A 27,593-nucleotide genomic window follows, 5' to 3' on the forward strand; every position below is an offset into this window, starting at 1 on the left:
TAGCTAATACTGCATTTCTATGATGTATACTTGGGAGAGAAATAGATCAGAGGAAGAGACTAGCAGCCATGTAACATTGTACTGTTCCCTGCATTTATCTTTTCCTGTGGACATGTAGGTTGCTCTCTGGGCCAGGAAGGCAAATTGGTTTCATCTTAAGTGCCATCTAAGAGAGATAATAGCTCATATCAGCAGTAGTAGTGTGGGGAAGAATTCTGAGAGTACATCTAGGCTCACTGAGAAAATAGTGTCATAATTAATTAGTGATATCTGCCAATTAACAGAGGGAAAGGAGGGAGAACAAAGGCATTATATATTTGCATAAACTTGCCATCCCTGTTCCAGACCATTGGCAGAAATCTGAGTATCCTCAGGGGCTTTCAATTCCTGTTTTCTTCTTTAAGTATAAGCCAGAAGTTTGCTCTTCCAAGACACTCTTTTGGTGAGATAAAAGATCTTGTCTTCTAGGTTGAAAAATACGAGCTTCAGTAAAAAATTCACATATACTTATCCTAATTCCCAATTCAATAAGATTGCTCAGTAATAATAAAATAAATTTTTAAAAATGCTTTAAAACACCTATCAAATATTAAAGATGGAAAAGGGGAAAACAGCATTATTTGAGGAAGTTTAGGGAATTGTATAATCTCATACAATACTGACTAAAGTGTAATTTGGCATAACCTTTCTGGAAAGCCATCAGGTAATATATATTAAGAGCCCAGAATATTCATATCCTTTCATTCAGTGATTTTAGTAACCACAACTTCTCTTAATCATGTAATCAATTAGAAACACAGATTCACATTTAAAGATATTTAATACAGGTTGTTTTTTTAATAACAAATAGTTGAAAATAAACCTAAATATCTAACAAGATGGGATTGATTAAATAATATTATATACATTTAGCATATTAATATGGCAGCCACCAAAAAGTCATGAAAGATTATTTTTTTAAATGTTGATATTATCTATTAAGTGAAAAATACAAGCTAGAAAGTACAATGTGGAGTATGGTTGTAATTTACTAAACACATTTTTTTCTCTTTAAGAGTGTATTAATCGTGTGTCACAAGCACATGCACACACACACACACACAACACACAGACTGAAGGGACTTATACCAAATATCAGCAGGGATGATGGGTGAATTTTTATCTATTTATCTATTTTTATTTTTTGTACTTTCCGATTTTTTCACAATAAAATGTAAAACAGGGAAAGAAGATAATTACTTGTTAAAAATTTACCAGTGTTCCGAGTTACGTCTGGGTGGTCTAGCCTGTCCATTTGTCTCCAGCTAAGACGAACAGAATTCTTCATCATAGTTTGCTATCTCAGCATACATTGTACAAAGCATGCTACAAATAATTTTCCCTGTGATTTCTATAGACAAAGGGATTGTAACATTGGAGGGAAAGAGGGGGCATAAATAATTAGGGTAAAGCCAGGCTGCAAGTCATTGGCAAAGCCTTAAAGAAAATTCAAGACTCCAGCTTTCTAGCCCCAAACTTGAATCCCTCCACCACACTCTGTTCTATTGTTCGAACTCATTTGGCTGTCACATGCCCTCTAATCAGTTAGAATTCAGTCTTTGCAGAATTGGAACGTGAATGAAAAGGGTTTTTTCTCCTTCTGTTTCAACGCTGTTGTTGAAGTCATCTCCTCTGAGGCCTTCAAACTAAATGGCTTTCCAGCTTTAAAGAGCCCTCCTATTTTGTGTGACTACAGATTGTTAGCATCTGGGCTTGCTTCATGTGGCCATTTTATTTCCAGTCGACGTCAATGTTAACTTCGTTAACATGTTAATATTGAGCTATTACACGTCATTGGCGTATGTAATTTTGAGGTAACAGATACTTCTAGATGTCGATTTTGTAAGATAGTTATCTTCCTAGTTGCTGCAACTGAAAATGACAAAATGAGGACTTCTTTTTATATATAAACAACTCATTTCCATCAAATTGGTAGAGCTGGTTATGGGTAGAGAGCAGCCTATTTGTGGCGTAACAAAGAAGGAAATAATAGAGCTGGAAGCACAAAAATCTGTCCATTCTTTGTCTGATTTAATCTCTAACTTGCCTACTTGCCTATAACTCAAGTTGTTCTTTTCAGTTTCTCAGAGACCGAGTGTCTCAACTGTAAAACAGCATAATTTATGTCCTTCACATAAAACACAGGATTGGGCTAGGCAGTTCAGTCAAAGTGAAGATTAGCTCAAAGTAACACAAACGCCTTGCAAGTTCTATCAGCTTAAAAGAGTATATCAAATAGTAAGGTGTCATTAAGTGACTTCAACATTTTGATTAAAGATAGTACTAATACATCTTACATTTGCATAAAACTTGTTTTTGGCCAGGTGCAGTGGTTCACTCCTGTAATCCCGGTACTTCGGGAGGCCGAGGCGGGTGGATCATCTGAGGTCAGGAGTTGGAGACCAGCCTGGCTCACATGGTGAAACCCTGTCTCTACTAAAAAATACAAAAATTAGCCTGGCATGGTGGCGGGTGCCTGTAATCTCAGCTACCTGGGAGGCTGAGGCAGGAGAGTTGCTGGAACCTGGGAGGCCGAGGTTGCAGTGAGCTGAGATTGCGCCATTGCATTCCAGCCTCAGCCGACAACAGCAAGACTCTGTCTAAAAAATAAACAAATAAACAAACAAAAAAACCCAAACCAAAACAACAACAAAAAACTTTATTTTTAAAGTAATATAGTAAAGTAAAAATATGTTCTCTGTTAAATTTGTCAAATACTAACTTCTAAAAAGCCTTTCTAAGCATTTAACATATAAAGTAACATGAATTTAAACACTATGGGTACATTTTATGTGAATTTTAATTATTTCAATTTAAAATTGTGTGGTATAAAAATAAACTTTTCTTTGATGCACAAAATTTGAGATCATGAGAATCCCCAAATTAAACATTAATCACAAATCACATGATTTAAAAACTGGCAGACCCAGTGGGTCATTGGTACTCTTTCATGGCATGTGATGGCTTCATTTTAGCTGATAAACAAAAGTATGTTCTCCGTCCCATCAGGACTAGTTCTGAATGATGGAGCTCTTGACATAATGTGAGTACTAAAGTAGTCAAGGTGTCTGGACATATATTCTTTGTATATAACATGCTCCAATGGCTTATATAAAAACAACTATGGGATATCAAGCATTTATTATCTAAGATGTCTCACTTTAAGACTTTGAATTAAAATTTTAAAAAGAAACAGATCAAGCAATGCCAGTGTCTGGAATCAGCTAACCACATAGTTCTGAATTTGTAGGAACACCAAATGTCTGGCCTATATATTTTTAAGAGCCATAGTAAGACTCTGACAGCCTTCTTCCAGCACAAAAGTAGTTTATTTCTAATCCCAAACAGGCTCTGATGACTCTGAGATGACATTGACTTCCATTGCTCCATATCTACTGTGCTAATGGCTTTTTAATGCCTAAATCCAAAGAGCTATATTGGATCCTTTTTTGCTTGGCTTCCCTGTACATTTCCTTCTTGAACTGCCTCCTTTTGCTTCCTGAGTACAGCACTTTCCAGTTCTCCTACCACTCAGTCCTCTGCTTCTGTGAATCTGCTGCCTACTCCTCTTTCTCTTTCTCTGCCCAGGCCTTAAATGCTGATATTCCACAGGGTTCTTCCAGCTACTACTTTTTTTTTTTTTTTTCCTCTTCTAACTCTATAAACCCTCCCTGAGTGATTTCACTTGTTCCCTTGATTTTAACCTCTATCCACATGGTAATGACTCTTACGACTATCATTAGCTCTGCACATAAAACTGAATGACCCCAGGCACCAAAACTGAATTCACTGTCTCCACTGGCCTCTTCTCAGCCTTTTTGTCTTCCTGTACTCTCCCTTCCATCGGTGGCATCACTCAGGCTCCAAGCCAGAAGACACAGGGTCATCCTTAATAACTCCTTTTCCCTCACCCCTTACTATGCAGTTTCTCATCTACACTTACTCATATTATTATAAAATATATTTAAAGTTCATTCCTTTTCTCCATCTCCACTGCCCCTGCCTAAATAGGGGTTTTCCTCACGTTTTGCTCAGACTTGTGCAGTAGCATCCTAAGCAGTGTCCCTGATACCAATCTCTTCCTCCACATAGTCCATTTGTTACTCCATTGCAAAGCTTTATAAAAAACAAATCTGATTACTTTTTAAAACTTCTGCTGGCTGTTTGATCAACAGAAGTGTTTGTCTGAATGAATGAACAATGGATTTCTTTAATAGAAAGTTCACATTGTATAATAATGAAGAATTCATATTCTGGAGTCAGACGTGGTTTGACGCAGGAGTTTTTCTGTGTATCATCTGAGTGACTGTGGACCATCTCTCTAAGCTTTAGTTAGACATTTATAAAAATGAAATAAAAATATTACCCACTTCATAAGTTATTGTGAAGATTAAATGGGATAATGTGTGTAAGGTACTCAGCATAGTAAGCGCTTTGTAAATGGCAACGTAATAGTTATTATTAGACTCTCAGACATGGGGGCTCAGTTGTTTTACTTAGCACTTTTCATGAATCCCAGTGTGTCTAAGTTCAAAGTATAAAACATTTGAATTTACCATTATTTCCCCTCAGCTTTGTGACCCTAATGACTGTGTAATGTTTTTCCTGATGCTTATTCACTGGCAGAGTTTTATGTAATATAGATTATTTCATACAAGGTGATTTCATTACTGTGGTACTTTTACCCTGATTTTTGAGTAGAACTGTATCTAATCCCTTAAAACTTTAGCTAATAAATCAGATTCTGGAATCTTTTTTTGGGCTCAATTTTGAAACAAAATGAATTTTTTTTAATTCAAAGGATTAATTTACTTTGTTTCCTTGTACACATTAAATGGAAAAATAAACCCAAACTACAAGGCAAACATGCTGCCAATTTTTTGTAAAATTTAATATTTAAAATACAGACATATTTTGCATATTACCTTAAAACAATTTCTCCCATGACCAAATTAGTTCAAATCCTCGTGAAGTAACGTCCATAAAAGCATCCAGACATATTCAAAAGCTCCTTTTTATATCACTGTAATGTACATTTCACTGCAATGTACAACTGTAATGCAATAACATCTTACAGGTAGGAAAATTTTAGAACTGTTAAAATTGATAGCATGCATTTCATATTAGGGATAAAGAAATGAAGTGGAAGGCCAAGGTATGGCTCATTATGCCATACCAGCATATGCTTGGATTTCCCAAGGAGCTGATTATATAGAGAAGGATGGGTACAGCAGAAAAAGGCATTTTTAAGAGGGCTCATTGGCATCAGCTATGTTCGATTTGCACTGGATGTACCATGCAAATACTTAATGATGTTTATTTATACAGAAAAGAAAAACTAAGTTTTCCAAACGGCCATCAGTCATGTAGACTCTTTTCCCCCAGGGTTATTATTTAGGAATGAAAGTCTTAGTTCTGTTTGGTTGCAAATACATCTATTTGATCAATTTGCCAATGCTGTCATTCTTTTGGGGGTGGAGTAGAGGTGGGGGTGGGGGGAAACACTGCAAACCTTGACCTGCAAAGGGGTTTTAGCAATAGCTTTTGGGACTTCTTTTTTGTTTTGTTTTTGAGATGGAGTTTCTCTCTTATTGCTCGGCTCACCACAACCTCTGCTTCCCGGTTCAAGCAGTTCTCCTGCCTCAGGCTCCCAAGTAACTGGGATTACAGGTATGCACCACCACACCCGGCTAATTTTGCATTTTTAGTAGAGACAGGGTTTTTCCATGTTGGGCAGGCTGGTCTCGAACCCCCAATCTCAGGTGATCCGCCTGCCTCGGCCTCCCAAAGTGCTGGGAGTCTAGGTGTGAGCCACCGTGCCCAGCCTGCCTTTGGGACTTCTTTGGAAGCCACATGCACTGAGTAGCAGTTTCTAGTGATGCGGCATGAGATTACGGGAAAGGGTACTAGATTTTGTTCAAGTACTGGCTCTGTTCCTATCGGTGTGATGTTGGGCAAACCACTTTCTCTTTTTGAGCTCCCATTTTATTCTACCTTATCTGTAGGACTTTGATGTCTGCCTTCTTAAGGCCATTCTTTAAAACATCTTTTCAGAAAATTTCTCTCTCGATTCTTGTGTTCTCCTCCTCCCACTTTCCTTTCTTCCTTCTTTATTTTCTTCCCTTCTCTCTTTTCATAGGTTTTGTTAATTTAGCACAATTTAAGCTTTGTATCATCAGAGAACATGGTAAAGATTTTCATTCACTTTAGTCTTTCATAAGCATGGGTATGGTATTATATTTCTAGGGTAACCACTAAAAGTACAGAAACAAAAAGTACAACTTACTAAAGCAATAGAAGAAAAAAAAATTCAAAAAAGAAGAACCAAAATAGAGTTGGGGAGAAATTGTTTATTTTAGTAACTGTCTGATCTTTTTCAACTTTGGAGATGGAATAAGTTAACAATTTGCTTAACTTAAAAAACTTTTTTCTTCCTCCTTTCCTCTCTCCCTTCCTTCCTTCCTCCCTTCCTTCCTCCCTTCCTTCCTCCCATTGACTCTTCTTTCCTTTTGTTGCTTTTTCTTCTTTCTCATATTGATCTCTTTTGCCACGTAGGTGCAAAGCAGCCCTTTTGACTGCTGTGCAGATGAATAGTTATTAGAATGTAGTTCTGTGATTATACCATAGAGTCAACTTGTAGAGTTCTTAGTTGATATAATGCCTAGCCAAATAAGTTTCAGAAATAAAAGAAAAATTGTCAAAGGAATGCGATTAATTGAAAACCACCATAATTCTGGTTGCATGTATCCTCACCCTATCTTTTCAGTCACAGTACGTACTCATTTCCAAAAGGTAATCAAGATCCGAAATGTTCATATATTTGTTATAAATTTTACAAGGACTTAGCTGTTTCTCAGAGGATTACAAGCACTTATTGAGACACTAGCTCATCTTTCTTTGCTCCGCTTCCAAATACATTTCTTGCACATAGCTCTGCAGTCATAAATCATCCTGAGGATCTCAGGTCTGGAGTCTCCAGAGCTGTAGATCATCACCTGAACATAATTCTCAAATCTCTGGGCGCCGCTCTGCGTATTCTAGCCCCATGTTACTTTGACCTTTCCTTTGATGTCCAGAATTTATCATCTTCATGTGAACATCCTCAATGATTTTGTTTTCATTTTTGGAGAGGAAGGTGTATTAATGTATTTATAGACAATTACATTTCTCTCTTTCTTTCATTCGTTTGTTCGTTCTTTCTTTCTTTCTTTCCTCTTTTTTCTAAATCTGTCACCCAGGCTGGGGTACAGTGGTGCGATCTTGGCTCACTGCAACCTCTGCCTCCCGGGTTCAAGCAATTCTCCTGCCTCAGCCTTCTGAGTAGCTGGGATTATAGGCACATGCCACCACGCCCAACTAATTTTTGTGTTTTTAGTAGAGATGGAGCTTCTCCATATTGGTCAGGCTGGTCTTGGACTCCCGACCTCAGGTGATCTGCCCACCCTGGCCTCCAAAAATGCTGGGATTACAGGAGTGAGCCACTGTGCTTCGGCCCCTTCCTTCCTTCCTTCCTTCCTTCCTTCCTTCCCTCCCTCCCTCCCTCCCTCCCTCCTTCCTTCCTTCCTTCCTTCCTGCCTTCCTTCCTGCCTGCCTTCCTTCCTGCCTTCCTGCCTGCCTTCCTGCCTTCCTTCCTTTTTTCTTCTTCTTTTCTTCCTTCCTTCTACATTTCTTTTTCAGCAATAATTTCTATTCAGGAATTATTATGAGGCATTCACTGTTTTGGCATAATCTTTTTTTTTTTTTTGAAACGGAGTCTAGCTCTATCGCCCAGTCTGGAGTGCAGTGGCATGATCTTGGCTCACTGCAAACTCCACCTCCCGGGTTCACACCATTCTCCTGCCTCAGCCTCCTGAGTAGCTGGGACCACAGGTGCCCGCCACTGCGCCCAGCTAATTTTTTTGTATTTTTAGTAGAGACGGGGTTTCACCATGTTAGCCAGGATGGTCTCCATCTCCTGACCTCGTGCTCCACCTGCCTCGGCCTCCCAAAGTGCTGAGATTACAGGCGTGAGCCACCGCACCAGGCCTGGCACAATCTTTTAATGAACTTAGAGTACAAAACAGATGAGCTAGAAGGGGTCTTACGAGACTCTCTGATCCAGTCCTCTGCCTTTTAGCAGTCGTCATAGCCTTTTCTCTTTGGGAAAATTGGATGATTTATTTGTTTCTGCCACACCTGATCAGCATACAGTTTAGTGCAAAAAAGGTTCAAACTAGTTTAAGAAGAAGTGGGCTTTGGTCAGAGGAAAGGCCATATACTTTATGTCAAAGGAAATGGATGTTGGGAGTAGATGAGCATATATCACAGGTCTGAGCAACATGTTTCCCCAGGGTGGACTGGAATTCCAGTGGTTCATGATCCTGTCAAAATCAAGTGGTTGAGAGAAATGGGCTCCAGATTTCCTCTGTTACAACAGAAACTTGCAGATACTAGTCTGTGTTAAAATGAGAAATAGTAGGACCTCGGTTTTCTCTTGAGTAAATTACTATTCAGGAAGGAAAATAAAGATTATTGATCATTGGGTTACAGCTTCAAAAGGAACAGGTGTTCTGTGGAGAAATCAGTTTGATTTTGTGTGGAAAAGCAGACCATCCCGGGAGCAACGGTGCTAATACCTGCTAAGCCACGTGGTAAAAGAAAGCAAAGTCGTTAGCCATATGGGATCAGTCAAGGGAATCTGATTGTTTTATAAAGGTCTTGGTGTCAGTCCAGGACTATTTGATAGGGTCTCTAGTACCTGATGCTGAGGTCTTTTATGCATTTCTTGCACATTTACCATCTGCTTGAGCCTGTGTTTTTGGAGTTAATTTATTTCACATGGAAGAAACCTTAGAGATCATCTGGCCTCTTGGTGGCCCATTAATGTACCTTTAAGGGCCAGAAACTGATGTAAATGTGTAACACTGCTGGGTATAGATGAGAGAAAGTGGGGGGCTGGGCTGGACTGGAGAGTGATACACACACACAATGCATGTCTAAGCTTATATGGGGCCAGATTTGAACCACAGGCCACAACTTAGCAATGATTAAGCCTCTAACCCCCTTATGCTATAGACAGAGAAACTGAGGTCACCTGTATAGTTGATGGCAAAGCCGGGAATAGAATCTGTGCTCTGTCTCCCAACCAGGAGGTTTAGGGGATTGTGTATAAGACATATGTACAAGACACAGTCATGAGAGCGTGTTATCACCCAGAAATACCATCACTTGGTGTGGCTGGTGTGCAGGCTTCAAAGAGAGAGAAAAGTGATAGGAGAGGGGCTAGAGATGGAACCAGTGGCTGGACCCTGAAGAGTCTTCTCTGTCATTGAATTTGGACCCAATCCTGGGAAAAAAAATCAAAACAAAACAAAGCTCTGGAAACCACTAGATTTCAATATAGAAACTTGTCCCTGAAGGAATGCTACAAGGAGAGACTACTCCTTCACCATTGGCCAACCCCATAGAGTGTGACAGGAGAAGTCACCCTTAGACCAGGCTGGGAGGCCAATTTTCAGAGGGTGTTCTCTTCTCTTCACAGACTTTGTTCAGCCCCTCAGGCCAGTGCACAGGCTCAGTCTCCACTATGCCAGTGGAGTTAGACACTGAACCCAACGCACAAGCAATCTTCCTTGTTGGTAGTGTTGGGCAGAAGGGCTGCTGGGGGATGAGAATATCACAGATCATAGCTAATATTCTTGAAATTAGAAGCAGACAACTTTAAAGATTCATTGGTCCTAAAAACATGATCTATCCAAATAATTTATTATCCCGAGGTGAAAATTCTTCGAATTTGTTTTCTAAGGCTCTCATTATTCAAAGTCTTCTTATTGCCTCCATCCTAAAATAAAAATAATGTTCTTTTATAGGGATAACTTTATTTACTATAAGGAGAATTATAAAAGTAAATGTACAGGAAAATGGCAAAGTATGAATTGTGTAAGAATGTTACAACCTCTGTCTCTTATTTAGTGTTACTCTCTTGCAGTTTGGATGACGAAAAAACCATGGCTTATGGTAAAGTGATTAAAGCTTCCCCAGGAGCTCCAGCTGTCAGTGTAGTGACAGCACTTCTCATCATGGATTTTCTCTTTCCATACTTAAAGTGTGTTCTTTTTGTTTTTTTGTCCACTGTGGGCAGACATCTGTGAATAATGGGGCACATGCTTATAGCTGCTATGGGCAACATTCTATGACCTAATCAATCTGTGGAAATTTCAGTGTTTAATTAGTATCAAAGAAATAGCAAGCATTTCTGGGCCATCATTTACAAGAAAACACTGCTTTTTGTTTGTTTGTTTGTTTGTTTGTTTTTGAGACAGAGCCTTGCTCTGTCACCCAGGCTGGAGTGCAGTAACACGATCTCGGCTCACTGCAAGCTCCACCTTCCCGGTTCACGCCATTCTCCTTCCTCAGCCTCCCCAGTAGCTGGGACTACAGGCTCCCGCCACCATGCCCAGGCTAATTTTTATTTTTGTATTTTTAGTAGAGATGGGGTTTCACCATGTTAGCCAGGATGGTCTCTATCTCCTGACTTCATGATCTGCCCACCTTGGCCTCCCAAAGTGCTAGGATTACAGATGTGAGCCACTGTGCCCAGCCCGAAAATACTGCTTTATGGGAGATTATAGATTATTGTTTTCTTCTCCATAAAAAGTTATGATGAGAATAAAAATATCCCCTAAATTTGCCCTTTATTTTTTTTCTTTCTTTCTTTTTTTTTTTTTTCTTTTTTTTGAGATGGAGTTTTGTTCTTGTTGCCCAGACTGGAGTGCAGTAGCACAATTTCAGCTCATTGCAACCTCCGCCTCCCAGGTCCAAGGGATTCTCCTGCCTCAGCCTCCTGTGTAACTGGGATTACAGACACCTGCCACCATGCCGAGCTAATTTTTGTATTTTTAGTAGAGACGGGGTTTCAGCATGTTGGCCAAGCTGGTCTTGAACTCCTGACCTCAGGTGATCCACCCACCTCGGCATCCCAAAGTGCAGGGATTACAGGCGTTGAGACATGGTGCCCAGCCTAAATTCGCCCTTTCTAGGACTTGCTATAAGCACTCTTTCTATATAGGTCCTGTTATTTGAGTTTATGGGATCTCCTACCTATTGATCTCTGTATTATTCCTACCTGTGAGACGCTATGTCTTTACCTTTCTCTTGAATTTGGCTTAGATTTTACTGCCCATTGTTCCAATGTCACTCTTGCTCACTCCCTTGTCAGTCTTCTTTAGTTGCACCCGAACTGATGAGTGGTTCATAACTGCTGTTGCATATCACTGGGAAACTTCCTCAGAACACAAATGTCCTGGCCAACCATCAGGTTTATGAAGCCTGGAATCTCAGGGACATAGTCCATGCATGTGTGTGAGTGTTCCCAAAAAATTCCCAGTATGATTCTGACACAAATCCCAGTTAAATAACCACTGATCCTAACCAAACCCTCTGTTGGCTAAACTAGCTATTTTGTCATCTCTGTGATTGTATCAGGCAGCTGAGAAGTGCTGGGGAGTTATCACATATAGGCTGCCCATTGTCACTACAGTTTCATAGTCACCAGCCTCAACTGGGCACTCCATGCTGCCCGTGCATCCTACCAAATTGATTTAATTGACTGGCCCACCACTCTCTATAATTGCCATTTCAAATCTTCCACACTCTCTGGCTTCTCTTCTCTTCCTCTCAATTTCTGCAGATGATTTTTTGCTTCCTAAGTGGGAAATTCACAACTTATTGCAATATGATTTATAAACCTACTTGTATTAGCACCTATTCTCTTCTCTCCTGTTCCAGTGGAGGAGGAATCTCTTTCATCTAAAGCGAATCCTTTCATGTGTTCTCTGGATCCCATTCCTCCCCACCTCCCCTAATAGACAAGAAGCAGAATTCAACTCATCTGTACATTTAGCTTATCACCTTGATTTCTTAGGGCATTTTACACAGTTGACTCTGTCCTTCTTGAGCTCCTCTGTCCTTTTTTGTTAGTTGTTGTGATAATATACACTCTCTTGGTGTCTTTAGTACCTTGCTGTCCCTCTTCCAAGTCTTTCTTTCCTTTTTTTTTTTTTTAAGACAGAGTCTCACTCTGTCATCCAGAGTGGAGTGCAGTGATGCAATCTTGGCTCACTGCAAGCTCCACCTCCCGGATTCACGCCATTCTCCTGCCGCAGCCTCCCGAGTAGCTGGGACTACAGGTGCCCACCACCATGCCTGGGTAATTTTTTCGTGTTTTTAGTAGAGACAGGGTTTCACCATGTTAGCCAGGATGGTCTCGATCTCCTGACCTCGTGATCCGCCCGCCTCGGCCTCCTAAAATGCTGGAATTATTGGTATGAGCCACCGCTCCCGGGTTCTTCCAAGTCTTTCTTTACTGGTGTTTCCTACCTAACCTTTAAATATTGAAGTTTCTGTGCATGTTTCTGGGAAGTGGTCTGGGAAGCACTGCATCCATGGCCAGCCACCTTGTGCTCAACAATGGCACGAAGATGGCCATCCTGGGGCTGGGCACCTGAATGTCCTCTCCAGGCCAGGTGGCCAAGGCTGTGAAGGTGGCGATTGATATCAGGTACCGCCACATCAACTGAGCCCAGGTACTAGAATGAGAATGAGATAGGGGTGGCCATTCAGGAGAAGTTCAGGGGGCAGATGGTGAAGCATGAGGAGCTCTTCATCATCAGCAAACTCTGGTGCACGTACCATGGAAAGGGCCTGGTGAAAGGAGCCTGTCAGAAGATGCTCAGTGACCCTAAGCAGGGATACCTGGACTACTACCTTGTTCTCTGGCCAGCCAGCTGTAAGCCTGGGAAGGAATCCTTCCCATTGGATGAGTCGGGCACATGATTCCCAGTGACACTGACATTGTGGACACATGGGTGGCCATAAAGAGCTGGTGGATGAAGGACTGGTGAAAGCTACTGGCATCTCCACCTTCAACCATCTCCAGGTTGAGGGGATTTTAAACAAACCTGGGTTAAACTATAAGCCAGCAGCTAACCAAATGGAGTGCCACCTGTGCCTCACTCAGGAGAAGTTAATCCAGTACTGCCACTCTAAAGGCATTGTGGTGACTGCCTGCCTGTGGTCCCCTTGGCTCTCCTGACAGCCCCTGGGCCAAGGCTGAGAACCCTTCCCTCCTGGAGGATCCCAAGATCAAGGTGATCATAGCCAGGCGATCCAGGTTGGGATCCAGTTCTCAGGCAGAGGAACTTGATGGTGATCCCCAGGTCTGTGATACCAGAATGCATTGCTGAGTCACAGACTTTGAAACGAGCAGCCAGGATATTACCATCTTATTCAGCTACAACAAGAACTGGAAGCTCTGTGCCTTGGTAAGCTGTGCCTCTTACAAGGATTACCTCTTCCATGCAGAGTTTTGAAGGGGTGGATGCCTGCTCAACCCCAGTGACCTACACTTGTTTTTCCTGCTCATTTTTTTCTTGCAAATGTAGCATGGCCTGTGTCACTCAGTGGTGGAACAACAACCTCTAGACTGACCAGCCAGGGCTTGCTTGTCTAGCTTGATGTTGGATCTGAGGAGCAGTGTCAGTGGAGGAGAAGTCTATTCCAGTTTCCTCTGCCCTTTTTTTTTTTTTGTTTTTTCACCCAGCTGGGGAAAGTGCAGCCTGTACACCCTTTTGTTGACCAAGGAGAAGCAAAAACTACAAGGTCAAAATAGTGCCACTAACAGTCACATTTTGACTGCTTGTAACTTTTCGGCAAGACTTGTTTTTGCCTAAAAAAAAAAGTGCTGTTGTGAGCTTAAAATTTTTTTGACATTTCTCAGGGCTGTCTACTACCATTTTAACTTCCACTCCCCTATGTTCTTCAAACCTCCATCTTTGTGTTATTGTGTGTGTGTGTTCAGTTATAGGAATTTGGGTGTGCAAAAGTGTAAATTTCCTTTTTAAACATTTCTCATATTCTCATTTCTGCTGATAACTCAGTTACTTTGGCACAGGGTTTCTCAACATCAATACTCTTCACATTTTGGACAGGATAATTCTTTGTTGTGAAGGTTGTCCTACATGTTTTGCGATGTTTAGCAGCATCCCTGGCCTCCACTCACAAGACGCCAGGAGCCTCCTGCCCTTCCTAGTTGTGCCAACCACAAAATGTCTCCAGATCATATCAAATGTCCCTGGAGGTATAAAATTGTCCTTGGCTGAGAACCACTGCATTTAGCTTAAACTCAGTCTTTTTGGGGGTACCTAGGCATTTTGTTTCACCTCACCTTCCTTTTCCTTCCCATCTCCCTGGGGGTGGTCAGAGGCTCTGGAAGACTTACGCATAACTTTGACATTGGCAGAGAAACCTTTGATCTGCAATTACTTCTCCACTGGCATCCACTGTTGCTGTCACTCAAAGCCTCTTCTCGCAACAGGCTCACTGCAGGACAATAGCTCTGCTGGTTGGCATCTCCCCTGTTGCTTTCCCGTACTTCCTGCCTCAACATTGGCCAGTGGCTCTCTAGCTTCTGAAACTCAGTAACATTTTCCCATCTCATCTCTGACTGTGGCTGCCCATCCCACAGCCTCTATTGTGGGACTCTCTCTTCCTCTTCTGCAAGTTGATATTTTAGTTCCCTCTGTGCTCATTCAAGTCCCTGATCACTTGCAGGGGCTCCTTCAATGTGGCATCTGAGTATGAGGTGGGGTCTCATCTCCTTTCTCCTTGAACCTGCCTCATCCTTTCCATTTTACTGCAGCTACTCCATGTTGGCATGGGGTGCCCTGAAAGGCGGCTTCCTCCCAGCAATTCAGACACAGAGTCTTCCTGCATCTTTCTGAAGGTTTCCATCATCCCTTCTTTCCCAGGGTTTTGGATCCAGAAGGAGCAGCATGTGGAACCCTCTTACAGAGACCACATCACTAACTCCCTTTAGCTGATTGACTCCCCATGTTCTCCCTCCCTCAAGTCTTATCATCTCTCTATATTTTGGGACAAGTACTTTTGCAGTTAGAGATTAGACTGTCATAAAACACTATGTTCTGAGAGCTTCATGTACTTTTCCTTCTGGAGCTTAAGAAACCTTCCCCCAATCTCCTTCAAATCTGTCTTTGCCATAGGCCTAAAACCTATTTTTGGAACTCAACATAGGCTTTCGAGCCCATTATTTGATTCTTTCATTCGTGCTAAGATTTTTAGTGTTCCTTCTTCACTGGGATAATAAGCCCTAGCATTAAGGTTCAGTAGAAATGATAGAAGTACTGGACAATAAAAAGAAATTACCAAGAAGAAAAAAGATATCAACTATTATTCCACTACCTATGTCTGATTGTTTAACTTTTGCACTTCCTTTTGCAAAAGCCCTATTCAGGGCTCACCAAATATTTCATTTCCATCAGAGCTTAACCTTTTCAGAGGAAGAAGGTAATACTACCTATTGCTGACTTTGAATGGGAGTTTGGGGATATGAGAGGCACAGAGAGATGATTACTGCCCCCTTCCTCCAAACTGTGGAGCTGACCATGCCATAAAACAGTTTCAGTCACCAAGAATGAGCTTCCAGAGGAACCACTGGTGTAGAACTTTCAGTCTATGTGGACATAACCAATAAAAAATGCGGAGGGGGTGTAAAGTGTACGTATATGTGTTTAAAATGTTATTGGCAAAGCCTGGTTGTTTTACTGCCAGTAATGGTCATTCATTTTTTTCCCCTGTAATTCTATTCAGCTTCATTCTGGACTGATTCAAATAGGAAGCCGACACGATGTCAACCAAAAATCATTTTAATCTCCAAGTCCCATAAAACAATATAAAATACTCATATAACTCACTTTCCTGGAATGAAGTTTATAGCAACTAAAGTGCTTCCAATTTTATTTTTAGAAACTGGTTCATGTATTTTACATTGAATTAAGTCTAGTTCTTTTCTGTGACAGTTGGAGAGATATTTTAAATCTCAGCCAGTGGGCAAAGAATAATTTGTTTCTGATCTACATTTTTGCTTTGAAGAAACCATCGACTCTATTAATAAAACAAATGCTGTTTTCTTTTTCTTGAGAAGCCACAACCTGCACAGCCTCTGCTTGACAATCTGAGACAAAATATATGTGATAAAATGGATTTTATATTAACATGAGCCAACCTGACATGAAAGTCAAGGGACTGGTCCCAAAGAGTGACAATTACATTTACTACATTCCACAATCAGCAATGCATTATGGTCCCTGCCTGCAAGTGCTTCTGAATGGAATTTCAAAGCCCTTGCAGATCCATATGTAGCCTTTCAAGATAAACTGTACATCAGCTGGTTCCTAAACCTCAAAACTACTGCCCACAGACAAAAGCATAATTTAGAAAAGAAACTCCCATAAAAATACACAGATGAAATATAGGTTGAAAATGGTGTGTAATTACTGGTACGTTACTGGTCATTACTGGTGTGTTAAGAGTCTGCTCTGATTAAAGAGATAATAAATCTTCAAGGAATTAAATAATTCTTAAAAGGCAAAATGACACTTAATGATGGATTTCTATGACCCACTAGGAAAAACAGAAAACCACATTGTATGTGGGTAATTAAAAAAAAGTTTCTTGAAAGACAGGATAAACACTGACTATCATATTTGCTGCAAATGTGGAGATCAAATGACAAGTAAATCTTTGGTAAACCCCTTGCAGTCTGGAATCAGCTCAGAAAAAACAGAAAGGAGAATTCAGAAAAGCCACAAGGATGAGAACTGTGGGCTGACAGATGACAACCCCCAAAATACAACTGCTGAAGAGGTTTAGATGCAAACCTCAAACCACTTGTATTAACTAATTGACCCTCAGCATGTGGCACTGATCAATCATTTACATCCTGACTGGTGAGTTCTTTTAAAATGATTGTTTTTATGGTTGTATTTATTGTCCTCAACTTTTTATTTTGGAAACTTGCAAACCTCCAGAAATGTTGAAAGAATAGGAGGATAAAAACCCTTATATCCTTTATCTACATTTACTGATTGTTAACATTTTATCACATTTGTGATACATTTGTGCACTCTTTGTATATATTCCCCCAATCATTTGTAAGTAAGTTACAAATATTGGACTCTTCCTGTTCTACATACTTGAGTATATATCTCTTTAGAGCAAGGACATCCTCTCACATAGCCACAACACTGTTATCATACCAGGAAATTTAACATTGTTATAAATTTACTGTCTTTTATACAAAACATATTTGCATTTCCCAAATTGTTTCCAAAATGTTCCTTATAGGATTTTTTTTTTTTTTTCTGATCTAGAACCATTAAGAATCATGCACTGTATTTGGTTGTCCTGTATCTTTTGCCCTTTAATTTAGAACAAGGGTGAGCAAATATTTTCTGTAAAGGGACAGATATGAATACAAATATTTATATATATTATAAATAGCATATAATAATATAAATATTTTAGGTTTTGCAGCCCATACTGTCTCTGTTGCAACTGCTTAACTATGGTGTTGTAGCACAAAAGCAGTCATAGACAATATGTAAAGGAATGAATGTAATTATGTTTCAATAAATTCACATAATTTTCAAGTGCCATGAAACATTTTTCTAATTTTTTCCAGCCATTAAAAAATATACAAACCATTTGTAGATCACAGGTCATCAAAAGCAGTAGGTGGCAGGATTTGCCCTACAGATCAGAATTTGATGATACCATATCTAAAACAATCCTCTGCCTTTTTGTTAAAGGAAACATTTTACTGACGTATATGGAAATGCACACACTTCTAAGTGGAGAGCTTGGCGAGTTTTCACAAGGTGAACAGGGTCATGGAACACAACTCAGAATAAGAAATAACTGTGACTTTATTTCATTTTTTAAAAACTCCACTTATTTATGTTATGTATGTGGATTCAAAGGTGGTTAGCACCAGGTCTAAGTGTGCTATTATAGAACCCTTCCAGAAATGGTTTTAACTGTTATTATTAGAGTCCTCATCCTCTGCAGTGAACTGAATATCTCAGTCTTGACAACGATCCTGCCCTTTGGGCCAGGCCAGCTAATATGTGTGACAAAGTCATGCATGGAACCATTTCAGAAAATATGCCAATTCCTGTAGATTCCATGAATGATTTCACCCCTTTTTGTAGAGTTCTCTTCCGGCTCTCTGCATTACCTCGGAGGGTGCCCAGGCCTGATAGGCAGGAAGATGCTGCTTAAAGAATGGGCTTAAGAAAAGGTAGACGTCAGCAGGGCCTGGGATCTGGGAGGTCTAGCTTTGTTCACAGGCTGGAGGGTAGCCAGGAGCTGTCATCCCTGGTGGGTAACTGGTTGATGAGACTACCTAAGACAGTTTTTTTTTTTTACCTTGTTTGCTGCATTTTATTTCCCATGGGGGGCAAAATTTCTTGCCTTTGTAAAAGCAAAACTTGGAAAGTTTCCTTTAGACATGTGAATGGTCATGAGTGACTCATGGGATCTCCTCCTGATATGGAAATAAGCTGCCGCACAAGTTTCTAGCTTTTCTGTTTACTCCAGGCATCTTCAATATGTTTATAATATTTCTAGAGATTATCCTTAGTGTGAAGTGGGGATTAATCCATTTTTTTTCGGGACACAGAGCCAAACATCAATTAGCTTTTCTGAAAATGGCAGAATTTCTTGGATGATATGTGCCCTAGGCATATTGATATCAATATGTGTCCTAAGCAATCATCCAAGGATACATAATTTTTTTTTTTTTTTTTTGAGATGGAATCTCACTCTGTCACCCAGGCTGGAGTGCAGTGGCGCGATCTCGGCTCACTGCAAACTCTGCCTCCCGGGTTCATGCCATTCTCCTGCCTCAGCTTCCCGAGTAGCTGGGACTACAGGCACCCGCCACCACGCCTGGCTAATTTCTTGTATTTTTAGTAGAGACGGGGTTTCACCGTGTTAGCCAGGATGGTCTCGATGTGCTGACCTCATGATCTGCCTGCCTCGGCCTCCCAAAGTGCTGGGACTACAGGTGTGAGCCACCGCGTCTGGCTGGACACGTAATTTGAGAGAGGTAGAATCAAATAAATAGTGGTTTTGCTTTGAGGCTTAGCATGTGGGTTCAGTTACTTTCACATTGGTGAATGTGTTTGAAGAAGCTTAATCCCACCACTGCAGATTTACAATATTCTCCTAGGAATCTCACACTCACATTTCAGAATAAAGACCCCTCTGGAGGTCTAACTTTGAGAGACCTGAATCAACACTGAAGAACTGAACAGACTCAGAGTCAGCTTCGCTCCTGGGGTTCTCAGGCCCTTTCTTTTTTTCTACTCTCAGATCTAATTTTAATATCCATCACTGCCCTCTCCCTTAAACTATTCCTACTTGGCTGAAGGCATTTAACTATTAATTCTTCGATTTTATTGAAAATTTTTTTCTATGTTCACATTCCAAATACTAAAATGGCACAATTAAGCTAATCAACATGGCAAAGGACCTATCCCTACTAGAGAACAGAAACCGGTGGCTCAAGCCTGTAATCCCAGCACTTTGGGAGGCCGAGGCGGGTGGATCACGAGGTCAGGAGATCGAGACCCTCCTGGCTAACACGGTGAAACCTCGTCTCTACTAAAAATACAAAAAACTAGCCGGGCGCGGTGGCGGGCGCCTGTATTCCCAGCTACTCGGAGGCTGAGGCGGGAGAATGGCGGGAACCCGGGAGGCGGAGCTTGCAGTGAGCCGAGATCGCGCCACTGCACTCCAGCCTGGGCGACACAGCGAGACTCCGTCTCAAAAAAAAAAAAAAAAAAAAAAAAAAAGAAACCAGTCAGACAGTGCATTCCAGGCTGGGAAGGAAAAAAGATGCCATGAATCCTGATAGCTTCTTCTTTTTAAGTTTGTTTATGATGATGCAGCTCGAAAGATGATTGGCTTTCTTCTTGTAATTTATAAAAGGACAAAGTTATCTGTTGTTAAGTAAATCCCTTTCTCTGGCTTTCTCATTTAGCTTGTGTTTCCAGGATCAAAGCATCATAAATAACCAATGAAGAAAAACACCACCTAAACATTAAGAGACAATTTCCATAAACGTTCACATTAAAAATGCATGATTGGTATGAAGATTTAATTGCAGCCACAGTGTAGTTTCTGTCTTTTGCTACAGTCATATTTTCCTTTGTGTTGTCTGTCCTATTTAACTTTGAAGCCCACTAAAGATGAGAAATGGGCATTCATGGAGCAGGCGCATATGGCTTTAGCTGTTTGGTGGTGGAGCTGGTGTTTTCCCCTCTGTAGCATCAGCCTTTGTGTTCTCAGCAATGAACTTTAATAAAACAACCTCAAATCTGAGAGATGGTGGACAGAAGAGAGAGCAGTAGATGTTAGCTGACTTTAGTATTTGTTTTGTCTGTAAGCGTGGTAAAATAGACTAATGCACAACTAACCACTCCTTCTATCCCCACTATGTCATTGCCAGAGTTATGTAAAATTGTGTCAGAGACACTCAATTAATGAGCTTTCTGATCCATGGTAGTAATATAGATGTGGTGTTCATACGGTGACTTTCACGTAATCACAACCAAATAAGAACTCTTGCATGATAGAGAAAAAACCCTACAATAGACTACTGATTACTGTTATTGTTGTTGTTGTTGTTGTTGTTGTTGGAGCAAGCTGAGGAGAATGTAAAGAATACTAACCATTCTTTTTTATAACATATTAGTAAACATACTAACATGTAGTTGTGAAACGGTTAAAGTTGTGGGGAATATAAGCAATATAAGCCTTTTTATTTTTATTTTTTATTGTTGGCTGCTAAATTTTGTTCCATGTAGATAGGCTGCTGGGGTTTCTGTGGGAAATGTCACATTGGCTAGTAAGCCTTGGGAGAATTGCAAGGCTCAAGTCAGGCATCCTCCCAAGATCTCAGAGTTCAGAACTATTTGGCTGTCAGGGAAGAAGGGTTGAAAAATGTCCCCTTGATTTCCACTGGAAAGGGCTACCTCGAGACTTGTTTTCTTTGCCTTCCAGCACCAGAAATGTAAAGTGATGAGATACTTCAAGTCAAAGAAGTGAAAGGGTTAAATAAAGCATGGCTGTGATAGGCTAAGGATGAAGAGAGACCTAAGTGTTAGATGAGAATTGACTAGTTTGGTGTCTAAGAGGAGGAAAGATCTAGAAGCGTCTAATTAGATTGGGGCCAGGAATTTTAAATGAGAGACATTTCGATGATTTTATGAATATAGTTTTTCTTCCCAGGTATATCCCAAATTCCATAAAGGAATTTAAAGAACCTTATAAAGATCCTTTATTTCCATTTGTCTTCCACATAGAACTTCAGCAGGAAGACTTGCACAAAGTGATGGATCAATACATTTCTGTCAACTCATATTATACTTTAAAAGAAAAATATTTTGATGATGTTTTGCCTCTGTGTATATTTTGGGAATTATTTCATATGAATCTTGCAGTAGATTGAGACCATATTGTTTATTGTATATGGCATGTGAGAATTAACTGTAGAATGGGTCAAGAAATAACCTCACCTAGTTTTTAATCCTGACATTCTAGATTCTGTCTGCCCTGTGAGATGTTTGGAGAAACAACACTGCCACCTTCTGGTAGATATATGTCATCTTTCTCTCTGCCCACCAATGGCACCCTGGCTCACCTATGTTTACATCAATACAGACCTAATTTGATTTGAAATTTTGCAAACTTTAAATCAAGTCTAAATAAAATCTTAGATAATAAGGCTGAAGATTAAAGGCACGGAAAGAAGGCCTCCAGCTTGTACATTTTTTGGAAAGGGTTATGATTTTGCTATCAAAGAAAATCTTATCCCAGTTCTGTGATGTGATATTGTCTTTAACTTACTACTTTACTGGGGTGTTCTAATAGACCTTCAAATGAACAAGAATGCTCCAGCCTTAGAGCTGGGGATGATGGGAGTAGGCGGAGCAAGAGTATGGGGAAAAATTCACAGACAAGTTGTATCAGCCATGAAAAAACAAATGGGTGAGTAAACTGCCTAAGTGATGAACAGGTGAATAGAATTTTCTACACTGTATTTTTGGATTGGTAGTTTATCTTGTTTGGTGTTAAATGTGTGTAGTCATGGTTACTTGACTAGTTCACTGGAAACCCATGTAGACCCACAGTCTTCTAGAGTGGGGCATATAGTAGGTGTCAATAAGAACTAGTTACATTAATTAATAAATGAGAACATATCTTTGCTTTTGAAATTTTTATTTATTTATTTATTTATTTTTGAGACGTAGTCTCACTGTGTCACCCAGGCTGGAGTGCAGTGGCACGATCTCGGCTCACTGTAGCCTCCACCTCATGGGATCAAGCGATTCTCCTGCCTCAGCCTCCCGAGTTGCTGGGAGTACAGGTGCATGCCACTACACCTGGCTATTTTTTTGTATTTTTTTTTTTTTTTTGAGATGGAGTCTCGCTTTTGTCGCCCAGGCTGGAGTGCAGTGGCCGGATCTCAGCTCACTGCAAGCTCCGCCTCCCGGGTTTACGCCATTCTCCTGCCTCAGCCTCCCGAGTAGCTGGGACTACAGATGCCCGCCACCTCGCCCAGCTAGATTTTTGTATTTTTAGTAGAGACAGGATTTCACCATGTTGGCCAGGCTGGTCAACTCCTGACCTCAGGTGATCTGCCCACCTCGGCCTCCCAAAGTGCTGGGATTACAGATCTTTGCTTTTATATTTCATCTCTGAAATACTGTGCTGAGAATGAGGCTGGAGAAGGTAAATTTTGATTTTTCTAATCTTTCTTACTCATTCCCCAATCCAAACCCTATGGCAACTGCTCATAAAGGTAGGCCAGTGCTAACGAATCAGTTCTATTAATTTTTTCACCACTTGATCCATGTTAGGCAACAAAATTATCTGGGTGTAGTGGCACATACTTGTAATCCCAGCTACTCGGAGGCTGAGACAGGAGAATCATTTAGAAGTCAGGAGACGGAGGTTGCAGTGAGCTGAGATCTTGCTACTGCATGAACAATTGCTTGGGCGACAGAGGTAGACTCAGTCTCTAAAAAAAAAAAAAAAAAAAGACATTGGAATATACAAACAAACAAGATTAATCAGGATTAATGTCTTTTCAAGGTACTATTAAAGGTAATGCTATAACCACTGCTGGGGATTATGTTCCTATCAGAATATGCACCTTTGTCTTTGACTAGGCTATTTTACAATTTTGTAGAGATAAAAGTTAACTTGTACAAAACTGATAGCAATGCAAATATGTCCATAGACATATCAATAAATTCTGTCCAGTGGAAAGTTAATTGACTTCTCCCCCTGTCCACACACAAAAAAGCACCAATTTTGTTTCCATTTCCAAATCCATTTCACTCTTCCTGATCTATAAATGTCTCTGCTTTTTGGCTTCCTCTGAACCTGTTGTTAATGAAGCCTTATTCTCTCAATCACCAAGCAATTGAGCTATGGGATTTCATGTTGAGTTATTAGCTTCTACTACTATTTTACCTGCTACCTCGTTTAATTAATGAGTTAAATGAAAGTTTGACATAAGTATGTTTTATATTTGCATGAGAATCATGATTGTTCCTCCTCCCATCCCCAAAGATCCTTCAGCACCCAATATTAAATAACAGGCTGAAGGAGGAGTCTGGGGGGCTTTTCTTATTTGGTTTTTATGGGAGTTGCACCACTGGTAATCCAAAGTTTTATTCCCTTCCCCTCCCTGAAGTAGAGGGTGCAACTGAGAGTGACTGAGACTACCCACCTTCCCACGTGGTCTTCCCATGTGATCGATCACTTGGTGATCCTGTGTTTGTGCAAACCATTTCTGAAACTCCTCTGCTGGAAGTACCTTCAAAATCTGCTGCAAAGTCTTCAGATTTGCAGCATGGTGTGAAATTCACTAGACATCGGGCTTTGGTATTGGTCAGACCTGCTTCAAATTCTAGTTCTCCATGCACTAGGTGGAAGTTATCAGATGTTTCTGTTTACTCATCTGTAAAACAGAGCTGTTACAGAGTGAATGAAACAATGTGTATTGTACCTGGCATGTAATATGTTCTCCATAAATCTTACCTATTATTGCTACATAGAGAGAAAATCATAGGACCTCCTTTCTTCCTTGGTCCTGCTGACGTGTAGCTCTGCGGTAACATCTCTGGTGCTGATGTTTGGGGCCCGGTTGACATAGACAGGACTACACCCATTTAGGCCTGTGTAGGGCCTGAAGGATGTAGGGGTCTGGGTGTATTGGATCTGGAAATTTCCTGGAGTGAGTAGACCCGGATTTGACCTTTCAATTTCTTGATTGTGAGAAAGCCAAGGTGTGGTGAGTGGCAGATGGTAGCTAAGGGCAGTGGCCACATAACATAACATCTGCTATGGAAATTTTACAAATTTAATAATTGGTATGGCACTGCTGAGTAAAACAAAGCCCTGGGAGAGGGTAGGTGAGCTGAACTGGGGGCAAGGGGACATCTTTCCAGACACCCTTAAAGTGGATGCCAAGATGGTCATAGACAGCCAGGTCACCAAGCAAAGAATTTCTTTGCTTTCCTTCTGATGGGTTTTGTCTGATGGGAACAGCTAATATGGAGAATTTTTTCAGTTGTGGGCTCTACCATACCACCCTCCTAATATAGATTTCAACTGCTGGTAGATTTTACTATTGAACCAGGACAGAAACAAAAAGGAAGCTTAAGTATCACAGCAGCCAGTGACACCGCTGTTCCTTTGAGACACCTCAAAGGTGACAATTATACAAACTACATTTATTCACTCCTTTTCCCTCAGCAAATAATTTCCAAATAATATGAAGAAGTGACTCTGAAATTTGCATTTTTAGGCAGAAAAAGGAATTCTGATATCAGCGAACCAATGTATCTGAATTTTTATTTAAAGAGGCTGTAAAAGAACATTCTGGATATTATGTGTATCATTATTTTGGTTACTTTGCAGTGTTATTGATATTGAACTTCAAATATCCAGTAGAGGGCATGAAAGGAATTGGTTTTGTTTGGGCTCACTATGTTGAAGATAGAATTTGAATAGAGGAAATGAAAAAGCGAATGGATTATACATTGCAGCTTTCAGACACGGAATGACAAATAATCTTTAGATATCAACCCAATATATATTGCAACCTTTCTTTTCTCTTATATCATATCTTATATCCTTCATTTAAAATTACTTAATCCTTAAGAATTAGATTTCCTAAGCTATTGAACAAAATACATATGAAATCATTAAATATCGCTGATTTGTATTAACATCTATTAGAGACAAACCTGAAGAATACACCGAACTTTAGTACATAATGACAAGTGTCCATGAAAAGCAAAGTTCTACCTTCTGGCAGAAACCCTTCATCTTTAGAATGCAAGACTGCTCTCAGCATCCCCTTCCTCCTTCAGATCTCAAGTCAGGCACTGGAAGCAGGACAAGAACCTTTCACAATCAGCCTTGGTGCCAAGCTTGACTCAAGATTGACTTACCAGTTGTTGCTTTCTCACTCATTTGTGACTTTGGTGGAAAAACAAAAGAAAAGCACATACCTGCACTACATTTAATGAGTGCCTGCAGTGTGCTAGATACTATATTAGATACTTGAAAAATGATTTTAATCTTTATAAGAACCCTACAAAGCCAACTTTATTATCCCCATTTTTCTGAGGCTCACAGAGGTTGCAAATTTCACGGCATTTCCCTGCATGCCAGTCTGCTCTATTTCTCATAAAATCTTCGGGAAGGAAGAAATAAATCTTTGTGAAAAGATTGGGATCTGGAATTCTTAATTTAAATGATAAAATAACAAACCAGGTCACTTCTATATCTATATATTTTGGATATTATCTTCCCCTGTATTTTTCATAATCCAGTCCCACATTTGGTTGATAATAATGTGTGCTTCTATTTTTGTCGTTGTTTAAATTTCTCTTTCTGATTAGCTTCTATAGTAGCTCTTCAAATTAACTGGCACCCCTACATTTTGTAAAACTATAAGTCTGCTCTAGAGTGGCCACCTTGTCACTGCTCTTATATCATTCTTTTTATAGTTTTTATTATTTCCTAGTGTTCTTCAGATGAGTTTTAAGGACCACCAACATTTAAAATATTTTCAAGAGTTTGTTTAAAATAGAAATTATTGGGCCTCAACAAAGATCATTTGAACTAGAATCTTCTGGGCTGAAGCTTAAGAGTCCACATCTTCACATACTCCTCAGGTATCTCTCATAAACATGAGATTGATGCACTGGCTTAGAAAATGAGAATGACTGACTTCAGGCAGCACTCAGTAAACCTTAGTTGTCAATGACTACGACTTAGGTTTCAGGCCACTTCACTTTCCATGTGTTATGTGTTGGCTACCATGCCAACCACACAGGTTAGTAGAAAAAGCATGGCTTTAGGAAGCAAATGTACCTAGATGTTGATCATTTATTTAGCTTCAGTTTCCAACACAGTAAAATAATGTCTAATTTGCACTAAATTTTGAAGATAAAATGTAATAATATAGGTTTACCACAAAACTAGCACAGTATCTGGTCCATATTGGAGTCTCAAATAATGATAGGTTCTATTAATAAGCATGATATCCCATTAAATAGATACAATACTATTGCTTGGCATTTGAGAGAATAAAGCTCCATTTATAAAGTGAGATGTTTATTGGGAAAGCATGTTATCATTTGCATTAAATTTGAATTCTAAAGAAAGACCATAATTAAGTATATCTTCTGGAAACAGTTTTCCCAGTAAAGTGATATATAAGTAGAATTTGCTTCTTTTATATATATACAGGTTGCCAAATGTTGGGAGATAATTCTTAGAGGATTTCTCACATTGCAGCATGTTTTGTGAGCAAGGTATTGGTTGCCATTTGTTCTGGACTGTCTCTTCAAGGATATTTGTATAGCAAACAGCCTTGGCACATAGAATGCCTTCCCCTAGAGCAGGCATGCTTATTGCCCATTGTAAAAGATTCAGGTTCCCTAAACTCAAGAATTCCTATCCTGAAATGCAACTGTGTTCAGGCTTCCTTCTGGGTGCATGTGTGTCACTCCTGTACAGCACAGGAGCAAGAGGTGCTGATTCAAATATGCCAACTCTCATGCTGCTTGCTCTGCTTGCCTCTGACCCAGGAATCTCGTTTTTGTCAGCATCCATGACATTGTGGCTGACCAGCTTGTTAGATTTCAAGTTGGGTAAAATCTCAGATCCATTCATAGTCCTTGACACTATGTAAAAGTACCTTTAGCACAGGTTTGCTACTTTTTTTTTTCCTAGCCTAAGTACTTGTCTGGTGAAATCCACAATGACAACTGAAGAAGGAGGTGACTTGACTCAGATTACAGAGCAAGTTCTAAGCTGAGTCTAACCCCTGGACTCATGCTTTTAGCTTTCTGCTCTTTTCTTCAGGCATTGACACCTGGCTAAACATCCAAGGCAAAGAATATGCAGAGAGAATATGAGTTTATCAGGCTAGGTAGACATTCTATCATGGAAAAAGAATGTTTTCTATTGAGCTATTGGGACTTGGGCAAAGCCATCCTTGGCTAATTCTTTTGCTCGCGTTTCCATGAAACAATTGATGGACTGTACTTCTTCGGTGGTGTTTTCATAGAAATTCAAGTTCATGAATTGCCCAATGATATACAGCACCAAAGTCGTATGATGGA

General features: G+C 40.1%; 1 pseudogene; it reads left to right on the forward strand.

The window, feature by feature from the left end:
* The first annotated feature begins 12,461 nt into the window (after positions 1-12,461).
* On the forward strand, positions 12,462-14,228 carry LOC117071166 (annotated as a pseudogene).
* The last annotated feature ends 13,365 nt before the right edge of the window (positions 14,229-27,593 follow it).

Source organism: Trachypithecus francoisi, unplaced genomic scaffold (genome assembly GCF_009764315.1).
Source record: "Trachypithecus francoisi isolate TF-2019V2 unplaced genomic scaffold, Tfra_2.0 Lachesis_group3, whole genome shotgun sequence".
Classification (NCBI taxonomy): Eukaryota; Metazoa; Chordata; class Mammalia; order Primates; family Cercopithecidae; genus Trachypithecus; species Trachypithecus francoisi.